This window comes from Pristiophorus japonicus, chromosome 19 (assembly GCF_044704955.1).
Source record: "Pristiophorus japonicus isolate sPriJap1 chromosome 19, sPriJap1.hap1, whole genome shotgun sequence".
NCBI lineage: Eukaryota > Metazoa > Chordata > Chondrichthyes > Pristiophoridae > Pristiophorus > Pristiophorus japonicus.
The window spans coordinates 42,354,148-42,370,968 of NC_091995.1; the positions used below are offsets into that span (position 1 = coordinate 42,354,148).

Sequence of the window (16,821 nt, forward strand, 5' to 3'; positions counted from 1 at the left end):
CCCCAGACTCAGGTTCCGCCACCAGGACAGGCACCGCCCCAGACTCAAACCCCTTCTCCTGGACATGCAACGCCTCAAACTCAGGCTGCGCCCCCAGGACAGGCACAACCACAGACTCAGGCACTGCCCCAACACATGCATCGCCCCAAACTCAGGCCCCGCCCCCAGGACAGGCACTACCACAGACACAGTCCTCGCCTCCAGGACATGCATCGCCCCAAACTCAGGCCCCACCTCCAGGACAGGCACTATCACAGACTCAGTCCTCGCCTCCAGGACATGCAACGCCCAAGGCTCAGGCTCCACCCCCAAGACAGGCACGACCACAGACTCAGGCCACACCCCCAGGAAATGCAATGGCCCAGGCTCAGGCTCCACCCCCAAGACAGGCACTACCACAGACTCAGGCCCCGCCCCCAGGACAGGCACTGCCACAGACTCAGGCTCCACCCCAGGACAGGCACCGCCCCCAGGACAGGCACTACCACAGACTCAGGCCCCGCCCCAGGACAGGCACTGCCACAGACTCAGGCTCCGCCCCAGAGCAGGCACTGCCACAGACTCAGGCCCCGCCCCCAGGACAGGAATTACCACAGACTCAGGCCACGCCCCAGGACAGGCACTACCACAGACTCAGGCCCCGCCCCCAGGACAGGCACTAGCACAGACTCAGGCCCCGCCCCCAGGACAGGCACCGCCCCCAGGACAGGCACTACCACAGACTCAGGCCCCGCCCTAGGACAGGCACTGCCACAGACTCAGGCTCCGCTCCAGAGCAGGCACTGCCACAGACTCAGGCCCCGCCCCCAGGACAGGAATTATCACAGACTCAGGCCCCGCCCCAGGACAGGCACTACCACAGACTCAGGCCCCGCCCCCAGGACAGGCACTGCCACAGACTCAGGCCCCGCCCCCAGGACAGTCACTGCCACAGACACAGGCCCCGCCCCCAGGACAGGCACTGCCACAGACTCAGGCTCCACCCCAGGACAGGCACTGCACAGACTCAGGCTCTGCTCCCAGGACAGGCACCGCCCCAGACTCAGGCCCCACCCCAGGACATGCAATGCCCCAGACTCAGACCCCGCCCCAGGACATGCAATGCCCCAAACTCAGGCCCTGCCCCAGGTCATGCAATGCCCCAAACTCACGCCCCGCCCCCAGGACATGCAATGCCCCAAACTCAGGCCCCGCCCCCAGGACATACAATGTCCCAGACTCCGGCCCCGCCCACAGGACATGCAATGTCCCAGACTCCGGCCCCCCCCACAGGACATGCATCGCCCCAAACTCAGGCCCCGCCCCCACGACAGGCACTATCACAGACTCAGTCCTCGCCTCCAGGACATGCAACGCCCAAGGCTCAGGCTCCAACCCCAAGACAGGCACTACCCCAAACTCAGGCCCCGCCCCCAGACATGCAATGCCCCAAACTCAGGCCCCGCCCCCAGGACATGCAATGCCCCAAACTTAGGCCCCGCCCCCAGGACATGCAATGCCCCAAACTCAGGCCCCGCCCCCAGGACATGCAATGCCCCAAACTCAGGCCCCGCCCCGAGGACAGGCAATGCACCAAACTCAGGCCCCGCCCCCAGAACATGCAATGCCCCAAACTCAGGCCCTGCCCCCAGGACATGCAATGCCCCAAACTCAGGCTCCGCCCCCAGGACATGCAATGCCCCAAACTCAGGCCCCGCCCCCAGGACATGCAATGCCCCAAACTCAGGCCCCGCCTCCAGGACATGCAATGCCCCAAACACAGGCCCCGCGCCCAGGACATGCAATGCCCCAAACTCAGGCCCCGCCCCCAGGACATGCAATGCCCCAAACTCACGCCCCGCCTCCAGGACATGCAATGCCCCAAACTCAGGCCCCGCCCCCAGGACATGCAATGTCCCAGACTCCGGCCCCGCCCACAGGACATGCAATGTCCCAGACTCCGGCCCCGCCCACAGGACAGGCACCGCCCCAGACTCAGGTTCCGCCTCCAGGACAGGCACCTCCCCAGACTCAAACCCCGCCTCCTGGACATGCAACGCCTCAAACTCAGGCTGCGCCCCCAGGACAGGCACAACCACAGACTCAGGCACTGCCCCAACACATGCATCGCCCCAAACTCAGGCCCCGCCCCCAGGACAGGCACTACCACAGACACAGTCCTCGCCTCCAGGACATGCATCGCCCCAAACTCAGGCCCCGCCCCCAGGACAGGCACTATCACAGACTCAGTCCTCGCCTCCAGGACATGCAACGCCCAAGGCTCAGGCTCCACCCCCAAGACAGGCACGACCACAGACTCAGGCCACACCCCCAGGACATGCAATGGCCCAGGCTCAGGCTCCACCCCCAAGACAGGCACTACCACAGACTCAGGCCCCGCCCCCAGGACAGGCACTGCCACAGACTCAGGCTCCGCCCCCAGGACAGGCACTAGCACAGACTCAGGCCCCGCCCCCAGGACAGGCACTGCCACAGACTCAGGCCCCACCCCAGGACATGCACTGCACAGACTCAGGCTCTGCTCCCAGGACAGGCACCGCCCCAGACTCAGGCCCCACCCCAGGACATGCAATGCCCCAGACTCAGACCCCGCCCCAGGACATGCAATGCCCCAAACTCAGGCCCTGCCCCAGGACATGCAATGCCCCAAACTCAGGCCCCGCCCCCAGGACATGCAATGCACCAAACTCAGGCCCCGCCCCCAGGACATGCAATGCCCCAAACTCAGGCCCCGCCCCCAGGACATGCAATGCCCCAAACTCAGGCCCCGCCCCCAGAACATGCAATGCCCCAAACTCAGGCCCTGCCCCCAGGACATGCAATGCCCCAAACTCAGGCCCCGCCCCCAGGACATGCAATGCTCCAAACTCAGGCCCCGCCCCCAGGACATGCAATGCCCCAAATTCAGGCCCTGCGCCCAGGACATGCAATGCCCCAAACTCAGGCCCCGCCCCCAGGACATGCAATGCCCCAAACTCAGGCCCCGCCCCCAGGACATGCAATGCCCCAAACTCACGCCCCGCCCCCAGGACATGCAATGCCCCAAACTCAGGCCCCACCCCCAGGACATACAATGTCCCAGACTCCGGCCCCGCCCACAGGACATGCAATGTCCCAGACTCCGGCCCCCCCCACAGGCCATGCATCGCCCCAAACTCAGGCCCCGCCCCCAGGACAGGCACTATCACAGACTCAGTCCTCGCCTCCAGGACATGCAACGCCCAAGGCTCAGGCTCCACCCCCAAGACAGGCACTACCACAGACTCAGGCCACACCCCCAGGACATGCAATGCCCCAGGCTCAGGCTCCACCCCCAAGACAGGCACTACCACAGACTCAGGCCCCGCCCCCAGGACAGGCACTGCCACAGACTCAGGCTCCACCCCAGGACAGGCACCGCCCCCAGGACAGGCACTACCTCAGACTCAGGCCCCGCCCCCAGGACAGGCACTGCCACAGACTCAGTCCTCGCCTCCAGGACATGCACTGCCACAGACTCAGGCTCTGCCCCCAGGATAGGCACTACCACAGACTCAGGCACCACCCCCAGGACAGGCACTGCCACAGACTCAGGCTCCACCCCAGGACAGGCACCGCCCCCAGGACAGGCACTACCACAGACTCAGGCCCCGCCCCCAGGATAGGCACTACCACAGACTCAGGCTCCACCCCCAGGATAGGCACTACCACAGACTCAGGCTCTGCCCCCAGGATAGGCACTACCACAGGCTCTACCCCCAGGACAGGCACTGCCACAGACTCAGGCCCCGCCCCCAGGACAGGCACTGCCACAGACTCAGGCCCCGCCCCCAGGACAGGCACTGCCACAGACTCAGGCCTCGCCCCCTGGACAGGCACTGCCACAGACTCAGGCTCCACCCCAGGACAGGCACTGCCACAGACTCAGGCTCCACCCCAGGACAGGCACTGCCACAGACTCAGGCCCCGCCCCCAGGACAGGCACTGCCACAGACTCAGGCCCCGCCCCCAGGACAGGCACTGCCACAGACTCAGGCCCCGCCCCCAGGACAGGCACTGCCACAGACTCAGGCTCCACCCCAGGACAGGCACTGCCACAGACTCAGGCTCTGCTCCCAGGACAGGCACCGCCCCAGACTCAGGCCCCACCCCAGGACATGCAATGCCCCAGACTCAGACCCCGCCCCAGGACATGCAATGCCCCAAACTCAGGCCCTGCCCCAGGACATGCAATGCCCCAAACTCAGGCCCCGCCCCCAGGACATGCAATGCACCAAACTCAGGCCCCGCCCCCAGGACATGCAATGCCCCAAACTCAGGCCCCAAACTCAGGCCCCGCCCCCAGAACATGCAATGCCCCAAACTCAGGCCCTGCCCCCAGGACATGCAATGCCCCAAACTCAGGCCCTGCCCCCAGGACATGCAATGCTCCAAACTCAGGCCCCGCCCCCAGGACATGCAATGCCCCAAATTCAGGCCCTGCGCCCAGGACATGCAATGCCCCAAACTCAGGCCCCGCCCCCAGGACATGCAATGCCCCAAACTCAGGCCCCGCCCCCAGGACATGCAATGCCCCAAACTCACGCCCCGCCCCCAGGACATGCAATGCCCCAAACTCAGGCCCCACCCCCAGGACATACAATGTCCCAGACTCCGGCCCCGCCCACAGGACATGCAATGTCCCAGACTCCGGCCCCCCCCACAGGCCATGCATCGCCCCAAACTCAGGCCCCGCCCCCAGGACAGGCACTATCACAGACTCAGTCCTCGCCTCCAGGACATGCAACGCCCAAGGCTCAGGCTCCACCCCCAAGACAGGCACTACCACAGACTCAGGCCACACCCCCAGGACATGCAATGCCCCAGGCTCAGGCTCCACCCCCAAGACAGGCACTACCACAGACTCAGGCCCCGCCCCCAGGACAGGCACTGCCACAGACTCAGGCTCCACCCCAGGACAGGCACCGCCCCCAGGACAGGCACTACCTCAGACTCAGGCCCCGCCCCCAGGACAGGCACTGCCACAGACTCAGTCCTCGCCTCCAGGACATGCACTGCCACAGACTCAGGCTCTGCCCCCAGGATAGGCACTACCACAGACTCAGGCACCACCCCCAGGACAGGCACTGCCACAGACTCAGGCTCCACCCCAGGACAGGCACCGCCCCCAGGACAGGCACTACCACAGACTCAGGCCCCGCCCCCAGGATAGGCACTACCACAGACTCAGGCTCCACCCCCAGGATAGGCACTACCACAGACTCAGGCTCTGCCCCCAGGATAGGCACTACCACAGGCTCTACCCCCAGGACAGGCACTGCCACAGACTCAGGCCCCGCCCCCAGGACAGGCACTGCCACAGACTCAGGCCCCGCCCCCAGGACAGGCACTGCCACAGACTCAGGCCTCGCCCCCTGGACAGGCACTGCCACAGACTCAGGCTCCACCCCAGGACAGGCACTGCCACAGACTCAGGCTCCACCCCAGGACAGGCACTGCCACAGACTCAGGCCCCGCCCCCAGGACAGGCACTGCCACAGACTCAGGCCCCGCCCCCAGGACAGGCACTGCCACAGACTCAGGCCCCGCCCCCAGGACAGGCACTGCCACAGACTCAGGCTCCACCCCAGGACAGGCACTGCCACAGACTCAGGCTCTGCTCCCAGGACAGGCACCGCCCCAGACTCAGGCCCCACCCCAGGACATGCAATGCCCCAGACTCAGACCCCGCCCCAGGACATGCAATGCCCCAAACTCAGGCCCTGCCCCAGGACATGCAATGCCCCAAACTCAGGCCCCGCCCCCAGGACATGCAATGCACCAAACTCAGGCCCCGCCCCCAGGACATGCAATGCCCCAAACTCAGGCCCCAAACTCAGGCCCCGCCCCCAGAACATGCAATGCCCCAAACTCAGGCCCTGCCCCCAGGACATGCAATGCCCCAAACTCAGGCCCTGCCCCCAGGACATGCAATGCTCCAAACTCAGGCCCCGCCCCCAGGACATGCAATGCCCCAAATTCAGGCCCTGCGCCCAGGACATGCAATGCCCCAAACTCAGGCCCCGCCCCCAGGACATGCAATGCCCCAAACTCAGGCCCCGCCCCCAGGACATGCAATGCCCCAAACTCACGCCCCGCCCCCAGGACATGCAATGCCCCAAACTCAGGCCCCACCCCCAGGACATACAATGTCCCAGACTCCGGCCCCGCCCACAGGACATGCAATGTCCCAGACTCCGGCCCCCCCCACAGGCCATGCATCGCCCCAAACTCAGGCCCCGCCCCCAGGACAGGCACTATCACAGACTCAGTCCTCGCCTCCAGGACATGCAACGCCCAAGGCTCAGGCTCCACCCCCAAGACAGGCACTACCACAGACTCAGGCCACACCCCCAGGACATGCAATGCCCCAGGCTCAGGCTCCACCCCCAAGACAGGCACTACCACAGACTCAGGCCCCGCCCCCAGGACAGGCACTGCCACAGACTCAGGCTCCACCCCAGGACAGGCACCGCCCCCAGGACAGGCACTACCTCAGACTCAGGCCCCGCCCCCAGGACAGGCACTGCCACAGACTCAGTCCTCGCCTCCAGGACATGCACTGCCACAGACTCAGGCTCTGCCCCCAGGATAGGCACTACCACAGACTCAGGCACCACCCCCAGGACAGGCACTGCCACAGACTCAGGCTCCACCCCAGGACAGGCACCGCCCCCAGGACAGGCACTACCACAGACTCAGGCCCCGCCCCCAGGATAGGCACTACCACAGACTCAGGCTCCACCCCCAGGATAGGCACTACCACAGACTCAGGCTCTGCCCCCAGGATAGGCACTACCACAGACTCAGGCTCTACCCCCAGGACAGGCACTGCCACAGACTCAGGCCCTGCCCCCAGGACAGGCACTGCCACAGACTCAGGCCCCGCCCCCAGGACAGGCACTGCCACAGACTCAGGCCTCGCCCCCTGGACAGGCACTGCCACAGACTCAGGCTCCACCCCAGGACAGGCACTGCCACAGACTCAGGCTCGGCCCCAGAGCAGGCACTACCACAGACTCAGGCCCCGTGCTCCAGGACAGGCACCGCCTCAAATTTAGGCCCCGGCCGCCGGACATGCAACACCTTAGAGTCAGGCCCCGCCTATAGGTTATGCAATGCCACAGACTCAGGCTCTGCTCCCAGGACAGGCACTGCCACAGACTCAGGCCCCACCCCAGGACAGGCACTGCCACAGACTCAGGCTCCACCCCAGGACAGGCACCGCCCCCAGGACAGGCACTACCACAGACTCAGGCCCCGCCCCCAGGATAGGCACTACCACAGACTCAGGCTCCACCCCCAGGATAGGCACTACCACAGACTCAGGCTCTGCCCCCAGGATAGGCACTACCACAGACTCAGGCTCTACCCCCAGGACAGGCACTGCCACAGACTCAGGCCCTGCCCCCAGGACAGGCACTGCCACAGACTCAGGCCCCGCCCCCAGGACAGGCACTGCCACAGACTCAGGCCTCGCCCCCTGGACAGGCACTGCCACAGACTCAGGCTCCACCCCAGGACAGGCACTGCCACAGACTCAGGCTCGGCCCCAGAGCAGGCACTACCACAGACTCAGGCCCCGTGCTCCAGGACAGGCACCGCCTCAAATTTAGGCCCCGGCCGCCGGACATGCAACACCTTAGAGTCAGGCCCCGCCTATAGGTTATGCAATGCCACAGACTCAGGCTCTGCTCCCAGGACAGGCACTGCCACAGACTCAGGCCCCACCCCAGGACATGCACTGCCCCAGACTCAGGCCCCACCCCAGGACATGCACTGCACAGACTCAGGCCCCGCCCCCAGGACAGGCACTGCCACAGACTCAGGCCCCACCCCAGGACATGCACTGCACAGACTCAGGCTCTGCTCCCAGGACAGGCACCGCCCCAGACTCAGGCCCCACCCCAGGACATGCAATGCCCCAGACTCAGACCCCGCCCCAGGACATGCAATGCCCCAAACTCAGGCCCTGCCCCAGGACATGCAATGCCCCAAACTCACGCCCCGCCCCCAGGACATGCAATGCCCCAAACTCAGGCCCCGCCCCCAGGACAGGCACTATCACAGACTCAGTCCTCGCCTCCAGGACATGCAACGCCCAAGGCTCAGGCTCCACCCCCAAGACAGGCACTACCCCAAACTCAGGCCCCGCCCCCAGGACATGCAATGCCCCAAACTCAGGCCCCGCCCGCAGGACATGCAATGCACCAAACTCAGGCCCCGCCCCCAGAACATGCAATGCCCCAAACTCAGGCCCTGCCCCCAGGACATGCAATGCCCCAAACTCAGGCCCCGCCCCCAGGACATGCAATACTCCAAACTCAGGCCCCGCCCCCAGGACATGCAATGCCCCAAACTCAGGCCCTGCGCCCAGGACATGCAATGCCCCAAACTCAGGCCCCGCCCCCAGGACATGCAATGCCCCAAACTCAGGCCCCGCCCCCAGAACATGCAATGCCCCAAACTCAGGCCCTGCCCCCAGGACATGCAATGCCCCAAACTCAGGCCCCGCCCCCAGGACATGCAATGCCCCAAACTCAGGTCCCGCCCCCAGGACATGCAATGCCCCAAACTCACGCCCCGCCCCCAGGACATGCAATGCCCCAAACTCAGGCCCCACCCCCAGGACATACAATGTCCCAGACTCCGGCCCCGCCCACAGGACATGCAATGTCCCAGACTCCGGCCCCCCCCACAGGCCATGCATCGCCCCAAACTCAGGCCCCGCCCCCAGGACAGGCACTATCACAGACTCAGTCCTCGCCTCCAGGACATGCAACGCCCAAGGCTCAGGCTCCACCCCCAAGACAGGCACTACCACAGACTCAGGCCACACCCCCAGGACATGCAATGCCCCAGGCTCAGGCTCCACCCCCAAGACAGGCACTACCACAGACTCAGGCCCCGCCCCCAGGACAGGCACTGCCACAGACTCAGGCTCCACCCCAGGACAGGCACCGCCCCCAGGACAGGCACTACCTCAGACTCAGGCCCCGCCCCCAGGACAGGCACTGCCACAGACTCAGTCCTCGCCTCCAGGACATGCACTGCCACAGACTCAGGCTCTGCCCCCAGGATAGGCACTACCACAGACTCAGGCACCACCCCCAGGACAGGCACTGCCACAGACTCAGGCTCCACCCCAGGACAGGCACCGCCCCCAGGACAGGCACTACCACAGACTCAGGCCCCGCCCCCAGGATAGGCACTACCACAGACTCAGGCTCCACCCCCAGGATAGGCACTACCACAGACTCAGGCTCTGCCCCCAGGATAGGCACTACCACAGGCTCTACCCCCAGGACAGGCACTGCCACAGACTCAGGCCCCGCCCCCAGGACAGGCACTGCCACAGACTCAGGCCCCGCCCCCAGGACAGGCACTGCCACAGACTCAGGCCTCGCCCCCTGGACAGGCACTGCCACAGACTCAGGCTCCACCCCAGGACAGGCACTGCCACAGACTCAGGCCCCGCCCCCAGGACAGGCACTGCCACAGACTCAGGCTCCACCCCAGGACAGGCACTGCCACAGACTCAGGCCCCGCCCCCAGGACAGGCACTGCCACAGACTCAGGCCCCGCCCCCAGGACAGGCACTGCCACAGACTCAGGCCCCGCCCCCAGGACAGGCACTGCCACAGACTCAGGCTCCACCCCAGGACAGGCACTGCCACAGACTCAGGCTCTGCTCCCAGGACAGGCACCGCCCCAGACTCAGGCCCCACCCCAGGACATGCAATGCCCCAGACTCAGACCCCGCCCCAGGACATGCAATGCCCCAAACTCAGGCCCTGCCCCAGGACATGCAATGCCCCAAACTCAGGCCCCGCCCCCAGGACATGCAATGCACCAAACTCAGGCCCCGCCCCCAGGACATGCAATGCCCCAAACTCAGGCCCCAAACTCAGGCCCCGCCCCCAGAACATGCAATGCCCCAAACTCAGGCCCTGCCCCCAGGACATGCAATGCCCCAAACTCAGGCCCTGCCCCCAGGACATGCAATGCTCCAAACTCAGGCCCCGCCCCCAGGACATGCAATGCCCCAAATTCAGGCCCTGCGCCCAGGACATGCAATGCCCCAAACTCAGGCCCCGCCCCCAGGACATGCAATGCCCCAAACTCAGGCCCCGCCCCCAGGACATGCAATGCCCGAAACTCACGCCCCGCCCCCAGGACATGCAATGCCCCAAACTCAGGCCCCACCCCCAGGACATACAATGTCCCAGACTCCGGCCCCGCCCACAGGACATGCAATGTCCCAGACTCCGGCCCCCCCCACAGGCCATGCATCGCCCCAAACTCAGGCCCCGCCCCCAGGACAGGCACTATCACAGACTCAGTCCTCGCCTCCAGGACATGCAACGCCCAAGGCTCAGGCTCCACCCCCAAGACAGGCACTACCACAGACTCAGGCCACACCCCCAGGACATGCAATGCCCCAGGCTCAGGCTCCACCCCCAAGACAGGCACTACCACAGACTCAGGCCCCGCCCCCAGGACAGGCACTGCCACAGACTCAGGCTCCACCCCAGGACAGGCACCGCCCCCAGGACAGGCACTACCTCAGACTCAGGCCCCGCCCCCAGGACAGGCACTGCCACAGACTCAGTCCTCGCCTCCAGGACATGCACTGCCACAGACTCAGGCTCTGCCCCCAGGATAGGCACTACCACAGACTCAGGCACCACCCCCAGGACAGGCACTGCCACAGACTCAGGCTCCACCCCAGGACAGGCACCGCCCCCAGGACAGGCACTACCACAGACTCAGGCCCCGCCCCCAGGATAGGCACTACCACAGACTCAGGCTCCACCCCCAGGATAGGCACTACCACAGACTCAGGCTCTGCCCCCAGGATAGGCACTACCACAGACTCAGGCTCTACCCCCAGGACAGGCACTGCCACAGACTCAGGCCCTGCCCCCAGGACAGGCACTGCCACAGACTCAGGCCCCGCCCCCAGGACAGGCACTGCCACAGACTCAGGCCTCGCCCCCTGGACAGGCACTGCCACAGACTCAGGCTCCACCCCAGGACAGGCACTGCCACAGACTCAGGCTCGGCCCCAGAGCAGGCACTACCACAGACTCAGGCCCCGTGCTCCAGGACAGGCACCGCCTCAAATTTAGGCCCCGGCCGCCGGACATGCAACACCTTAGAGTCAGGCCCCGCCTATAGGTTATGCAATGCCACAGACTCAGGCTCTGCTCCCAGGACAGGCACTGCCACAGACTCAGGCCCCACCCCAGGACAGGCACTGCCACAGACTCAGGCTCCACCCCAGGACAGGCACCGCCCCCAGGACAGGCACTACCACAGACTCAGGCCCCGCCCCCAGGATAGGCACTACCACAGACTCAGGCTCCACCCCCAGGATAGGCACTACCACAGACTCAGGCTCTGCCCCCAGGATAGGCACTACCACAGACTCAGGCTCTACCCCCAGGACAGGCACTGCCACAGACTCAGGCCCTGCCCCCAGGACAGGCACTGCCACAGACTCAGGCCCCGCCCCCAGGACAGGCACTGCCACAGACTCAGGCCTCGCCCCCTGGACAGGCACTGCCACAGACTCAGGCTCCACCCCAGGACAGGCACTGCCACAGACTCAGGCTCGGCCCCAGAGCAGGCACTACCACAGACTCAGGCCCCGTGCTCCAGGACAGGCACCGCCTCAAATTTAGGCCCCGGCCGCCGGACATGCAACACCTTAGAGTCAGGCCCCGCCTATAGGTTATGCAATGCCACAGACTCAGGCTCTGCTCCCAGGACAGGCACTGCCACAGACTCAGGCCCCACCCCAGGACATGCACTGCCCCAGACTCAGGCCCCACCCCAGGACATGCACTGCACAGACTCAGGCCCCGCCCCCAGGACAGGCACTGCCACAGACTCAGGCCCCACCCCAGGACATGCACTGCACAGACTCAGGCTCTGCTCCCAGGACAGGCACCGCCCCAGACTCAGGCCCCACCCCAGGACATGCAATGCCCCAGACTCAGACCCCGCCCCAGGACATGCAATGCCCCAAACTCAGGCCCTGCCCCAGGACATGCAATGCCCCAAACTCCCGCCCCGCCCCCAGGACATGCAATGCCCCAAACTCAGGCCCCGCCCCCAGGACAGGCACTATCACAGACTCAGTCCTCGCCTCCAGGACATGCAACGCCCAAGGCTCAGGCTCCACCCCCAAGACAGGCACTACCCCAAACTCAGGCCCCGCCCCCAGGACATGCAATGCCCCAAACTCAGGCCCCGCCCGCAGGACATGCAATGCACCAAACTCAGGCCCCGCCCCCAGAACATGCAATGCCCCAAACTCAGGCCCTGCCCCCAGGACATGCAATGCCCCAAACTCAGGCCCCGCCCCCAGGACATGCAATGCTCCAAACTCAGGCCCCGCCCCCAGGACATGCAATGCCCCAAACTCAGGCCCTGCGCCCAGGACATGCAATGCCCCAAACTCAGGCCCCGCCCCCAGGACATGCAATGCCCCAAACTCAGGCCCCGCCCCCAGGACATACAATGTCCCAGACTCCGGCCCCGCCCACAGGACATGCAATGTCCCAGACTCCGGCCCCCCCCACAGGCCATGCATCGTCCCAAACTCAGGCCCCGCCCCCAGGACAGGCACTATCACAGACTCAGTCCTCGCCTCCAGGACATGCAACGCCCAAGGCTCAGGCTCCACCCCCAAGACAGGCACTACCACAGACTCAGGCCACACCCCCAGGAAATGCAATGGCCCAGGCTCAGGCTCCACCCCCAAGACAGGCACTACCACAGACTCAGGCCCCGCCCCCAGGACAGGCACTGCCACAGACTCAGGCTCCACCCCAGGACAGGCAACGCCCCCAGGACGGGCACTACCTCAGACTCAGGCCCCGCCCCCAGGACAGGCACTGCCACAGACTCAGTCCTCGCCTCCAGGACATGCACTGCCACAAACTCAGGCTCTGCCCCCAGGATAGGCACTACCACAGACTCAGGCACCGCCCCCAGGACAGGCACTGCCACAGACTCAGGCTCCACCCCAGGACAGGCACCGCCCCCAGGACAGGCACTACCACAGACTCAGGCCCCGCCCCCAGGATAGGCACTACCACAGACTCAGGCTCCACCCCCAGGATAGGCACTACCACAGACTCAGGCTCTGCCCCCAGGATAGGCACTACCACAGACTCAGGCTCTACCCCCAGGACAGGCACTGCCACAGACTCAGGCCCCGCCCCCAGGACAGGCACTGCCACAGACTCAGGCCCCGCCCCCAGGACAGGCACTGCCACAGACTCAGGCCCCGCCCCCTGGACAGGCACTGCCACAGACTCAGGCTCCACCCCAGGACAGGCACTGCCACAGACTCAGGCTCGGCCCCAAGCAGGCACTACCACAGACTCAGGCCCCGTGCTCCAGGACAGGCACCGCCTCAAATTTAGGCCCCGGCCGCCGGACATGCAACACCTTAGAGTCAGGCCCCGCCTATAGGTTATGCAATGCCACAGACTCAGGCTCTGCTCCCAGGACAGGCACCGCCCCAGACTCAGGCCCCACCCCAGGACATGCACTGCCCCAGACTCAGGCCCCACCCCAGGACATGCACTGCCCCAGACTCAGGCCCCACCCCAGGACATGCACTACCACAGACTCAGGCCCCGCCCCCAGGACAGGCACTGCCCCAGACTCAGGCCCCGCCCCAGGACAGGCACCGCCCCAGACTCAGGCCCCACCCCAGGATAGGCACCACCCCAGACTCAGGCCCCACCCCATGACAGGCACTGCCCCAGACTCAGGCCCCACCCCAGGACAGGCACTACCACAGATGCAGGCCCCGCCCCCAGGACAGGCACTACCACAGACTCAGGCCCCGCCCCCAGGACAGGCACCGCCCCAGACTCAGGCCCCGCCCCCAGGACAGGCACCGCCCCAGACTCAGGCCCCACCCCAGGACAGGCACTACCACAGACTCAGGCCCCGCCCCAGGACATGCACTACCACAGACTCAGGCCCCGCCCCAGGACATGCACTACCACAGACTCAGGCCCCGCCCCAGGACATGCACTACCACGGACTCAGGCCCCACCCCCAGGATAGGCAATGCCCCAGACTCAGGCCCCACCCAATGACAGGCACCGCCGCAAACTCAGGCTCCGCTCTATGACAGGCACCGCCTCAAACTTAGGCCTCGTCCCCAGGACATGCAACGCCTCAGACTCAGGCCCTGCCCCCAGGACATGCACCGCCCCAGACCCCACCCCCAGTGACAGGCCCCACCCACAAATCCAGACTCTGGCCTTGCCCACTTCCCCAGGCCCTGCCCCAGTTACAGGCTCCAGCCACATTCCCAGACCCAGCTCCAGCCCACATGACCAGGTCCTGCCCCAGTGACAAGCCCCACCCACAAACCCAGATCCCGCCCCAGTCACAGTACCCACTCACATGCCCAGATCCACCACAGTGACAGGCATTGCCCACATTCCCAGACTCTGCCCTAGTCAGAGGCCCCACCCACATACCGAGGTCCTGCCCCAGTGACAGGCCCCACCCACATTCCCAGACCCTGCTCCATCCCACATACACAGACCCCGCCCCAGTGACATGCCCCACCCAGAAACCCAGTTCCTGCCCCATTCACAGGCCCCACCCACATTCCCAGACCCCCCCCAGTGACAGGCCCCACCCACATTCCCAGACCCCCCCAGTGACAGGCCCCACCCACATTCCCAGACCCCCCCCCAGTGACATGCCCCACCCACATTCCCAGACCCTCCCAGTGACAGGCCCCACCCACATTCCCAGACCCCCCCAGTGACAGGCCCCACCCACATTCCCAGACCCCCCAGTGACAGGCCCCACCCACATTCCCAGCCCCCCCCAGTGACAGGCCCCACCCACATTCCCAGACCCTCCCAGTGACAGGCCCCACCCACATTCCCAGACCCTCCCAGTGACAGGCCCCACCCACATTCCCAGACCCTCCTAGTGACAGGCCACGCCCACATTCCCAGACCCCCCCAGTGACAGGCCCCACCCACATTCCCAGACCCCCCCAATGACAGGCCCCACCCACATTCCCAGACCCCCCCAGTGACAGGCCCCACCCACATTCCCAGACCCCCCCAGTGACAGGCCCCACCCACATTCCCAGACCCCCCTAGTGACAGGCCCCACCCACATTCCCAGACCCCCCCAGTGACAGGCCCCACCCACATTCCCACACCCCCCAGTGACAGGCCCCACCCACATTCCCAGACCCTCCCAGTGACAGGCCCCACCCACATTCCCAGACCCTCCCAGTGACAGGCCCCACCCACATTCCCAGACCCCCCAATGACAGGCCCCACCCACATTCCCAGACCCTCCCAGTGACAGGCCCCACCCACATTCCCAGACCCTCCCAGTGACAGGCCCCACCCACATTCCCAGACCCTCCTAGTGACAGGCCACGCCCACATTCCCAGACCCCGCCCACTTACCTAAGCCCCGCCTCTATCTTTAGCCCCTCCCACAGCGGGCGGTTGAGCAGCCAATCTGCGGCCTTGCTGCTGGTCGCGCAGAGGCTGACGGTGCGGGGCCGGGGCCTGAGGAGCTGGTGCTGCTGAGAGAGAGAGAGAGAGAGAGAGTGGAGACAGGAGACAGGAGACAGATAGACAGGCCCAAAGAGCGGGGGGAGAGCCCGGGGAGCGAGGGCAGGGGGCCTGGGATGGAGAGATAGAGAGAGCCCAGAGCCCAGTGAGAGAGAGCCCGGGGCCGAGCGCGGATTGGGGCCTGGATCGGGCGCTGTGAGCGGAGCCCCAGGCGCCGAGTGGAGAGCCGGGCCGGGCTGGGTCGGGCTTCGATACAGGAGGGGGCAATCGGGCCCCACCACAGCCGCCGGCAGCAGGGCCCAGGACACTGACCCCGGGGAGAGGGAGGAGAGAGAGTGACCCCAGGGGGAGGGGAGGGGAGAGGAGAGAGAGTGACTCCAGGGGGAGGGGAGGGGAGAGAGAGTGACCCCAGGGGGAGGGGAGGGGAGAGGAGAGAGAGTGACTCCAGGGGGAGGGGAGGGGAGAGGAGAGAGAGTGACTCCAGGGGGAGGGGAGGGGAGAGAGAGTGACCCCAGGGGGAGGGGAGGGGAGAGAGAGTGACCCCAGGGGGAGGGGAGGGGAGAGAGAGTGACCCCAGGGGGAGGGGAGGGGAGAGAGAGTGACCCCAGGGGGAGGGGAGGGGAGAGAAAGTGACCCCAGGGGGAGGGGAGAGAGAGTGACCCCAGGGGGAGGGGAGGGGAGGGGAGAGAGTGACCCCAGGGGGAGGGGAGGGGAGAGGAGAGAGTGACCCCAGGGGGAGGGGAGGGGAGAGTGACCCTAGGGGGAGGGGAGGGGAGAGTGACCCCAGGGGGAGGGGAGGGGAGAGGGACCCCAGGGGGAGGGGGGGGAGAGAGAGTGACCCCAGGGGGAGGGGAGACTGACCCTCGGGCGGGCGAGACCACCAGACACCCCAGGGGGAGGGGAGCGAGAAAGACTTAACCCAGTGGGAGGCAGACACTGAGCCTAGTGGAAGGAGACTGATAGACCCCAGGGAGGGGGTGAGGTAAGAGACTGACCCCAGGGGGAGGGCAGGTGGGCGGCGGTGGAGAGATTGACTGACCTCGGGGCTGGGGGGGGGGAGAGAGATTGACTGACTTCGGGGGTCAGGGGGAGAGAGATCGACTGACTGACGTCGGGGGGAGAGAGATTGACTGGGGTCGGGGGGAGAGAGATTGACTGACTGACCCCGGGGGTCGGGGGGAGAGATTGACTGACCCCAGGGTGCAGGGGGAGAGAC

At 66.1% G+C, this 16,821-nt stretch overlaps 1 protein-coding gene across 7 annotated transcripts in view; it reads left to right on the top strand.

Moving 5' to 3' along the window:
- The window catches only part of rxrba (retinoid x receptor, beta a), a 112,838-nt gene that overhangs the window by 30,035 nt on the left and 65,982 nt on the right, over nt 1-16,821 (top strand). For 2 of the 7 annotated variants that reach the window (XM_070861454.1, XM_070861458.1), the window contains exon 1: nt 16,401-16,587. The exons of the other annotated variants lie outside the window; for them this stretch is intronic. The gene's annotated coding sequence lies outside the window, so the exon portion shown is untranslated. Of the gene's footprint in view, nt 1-16,400; nt 16,588-16,821 lie in introns of those variants that run through there. 7 annotated transcript variants of the gene reach the window in all.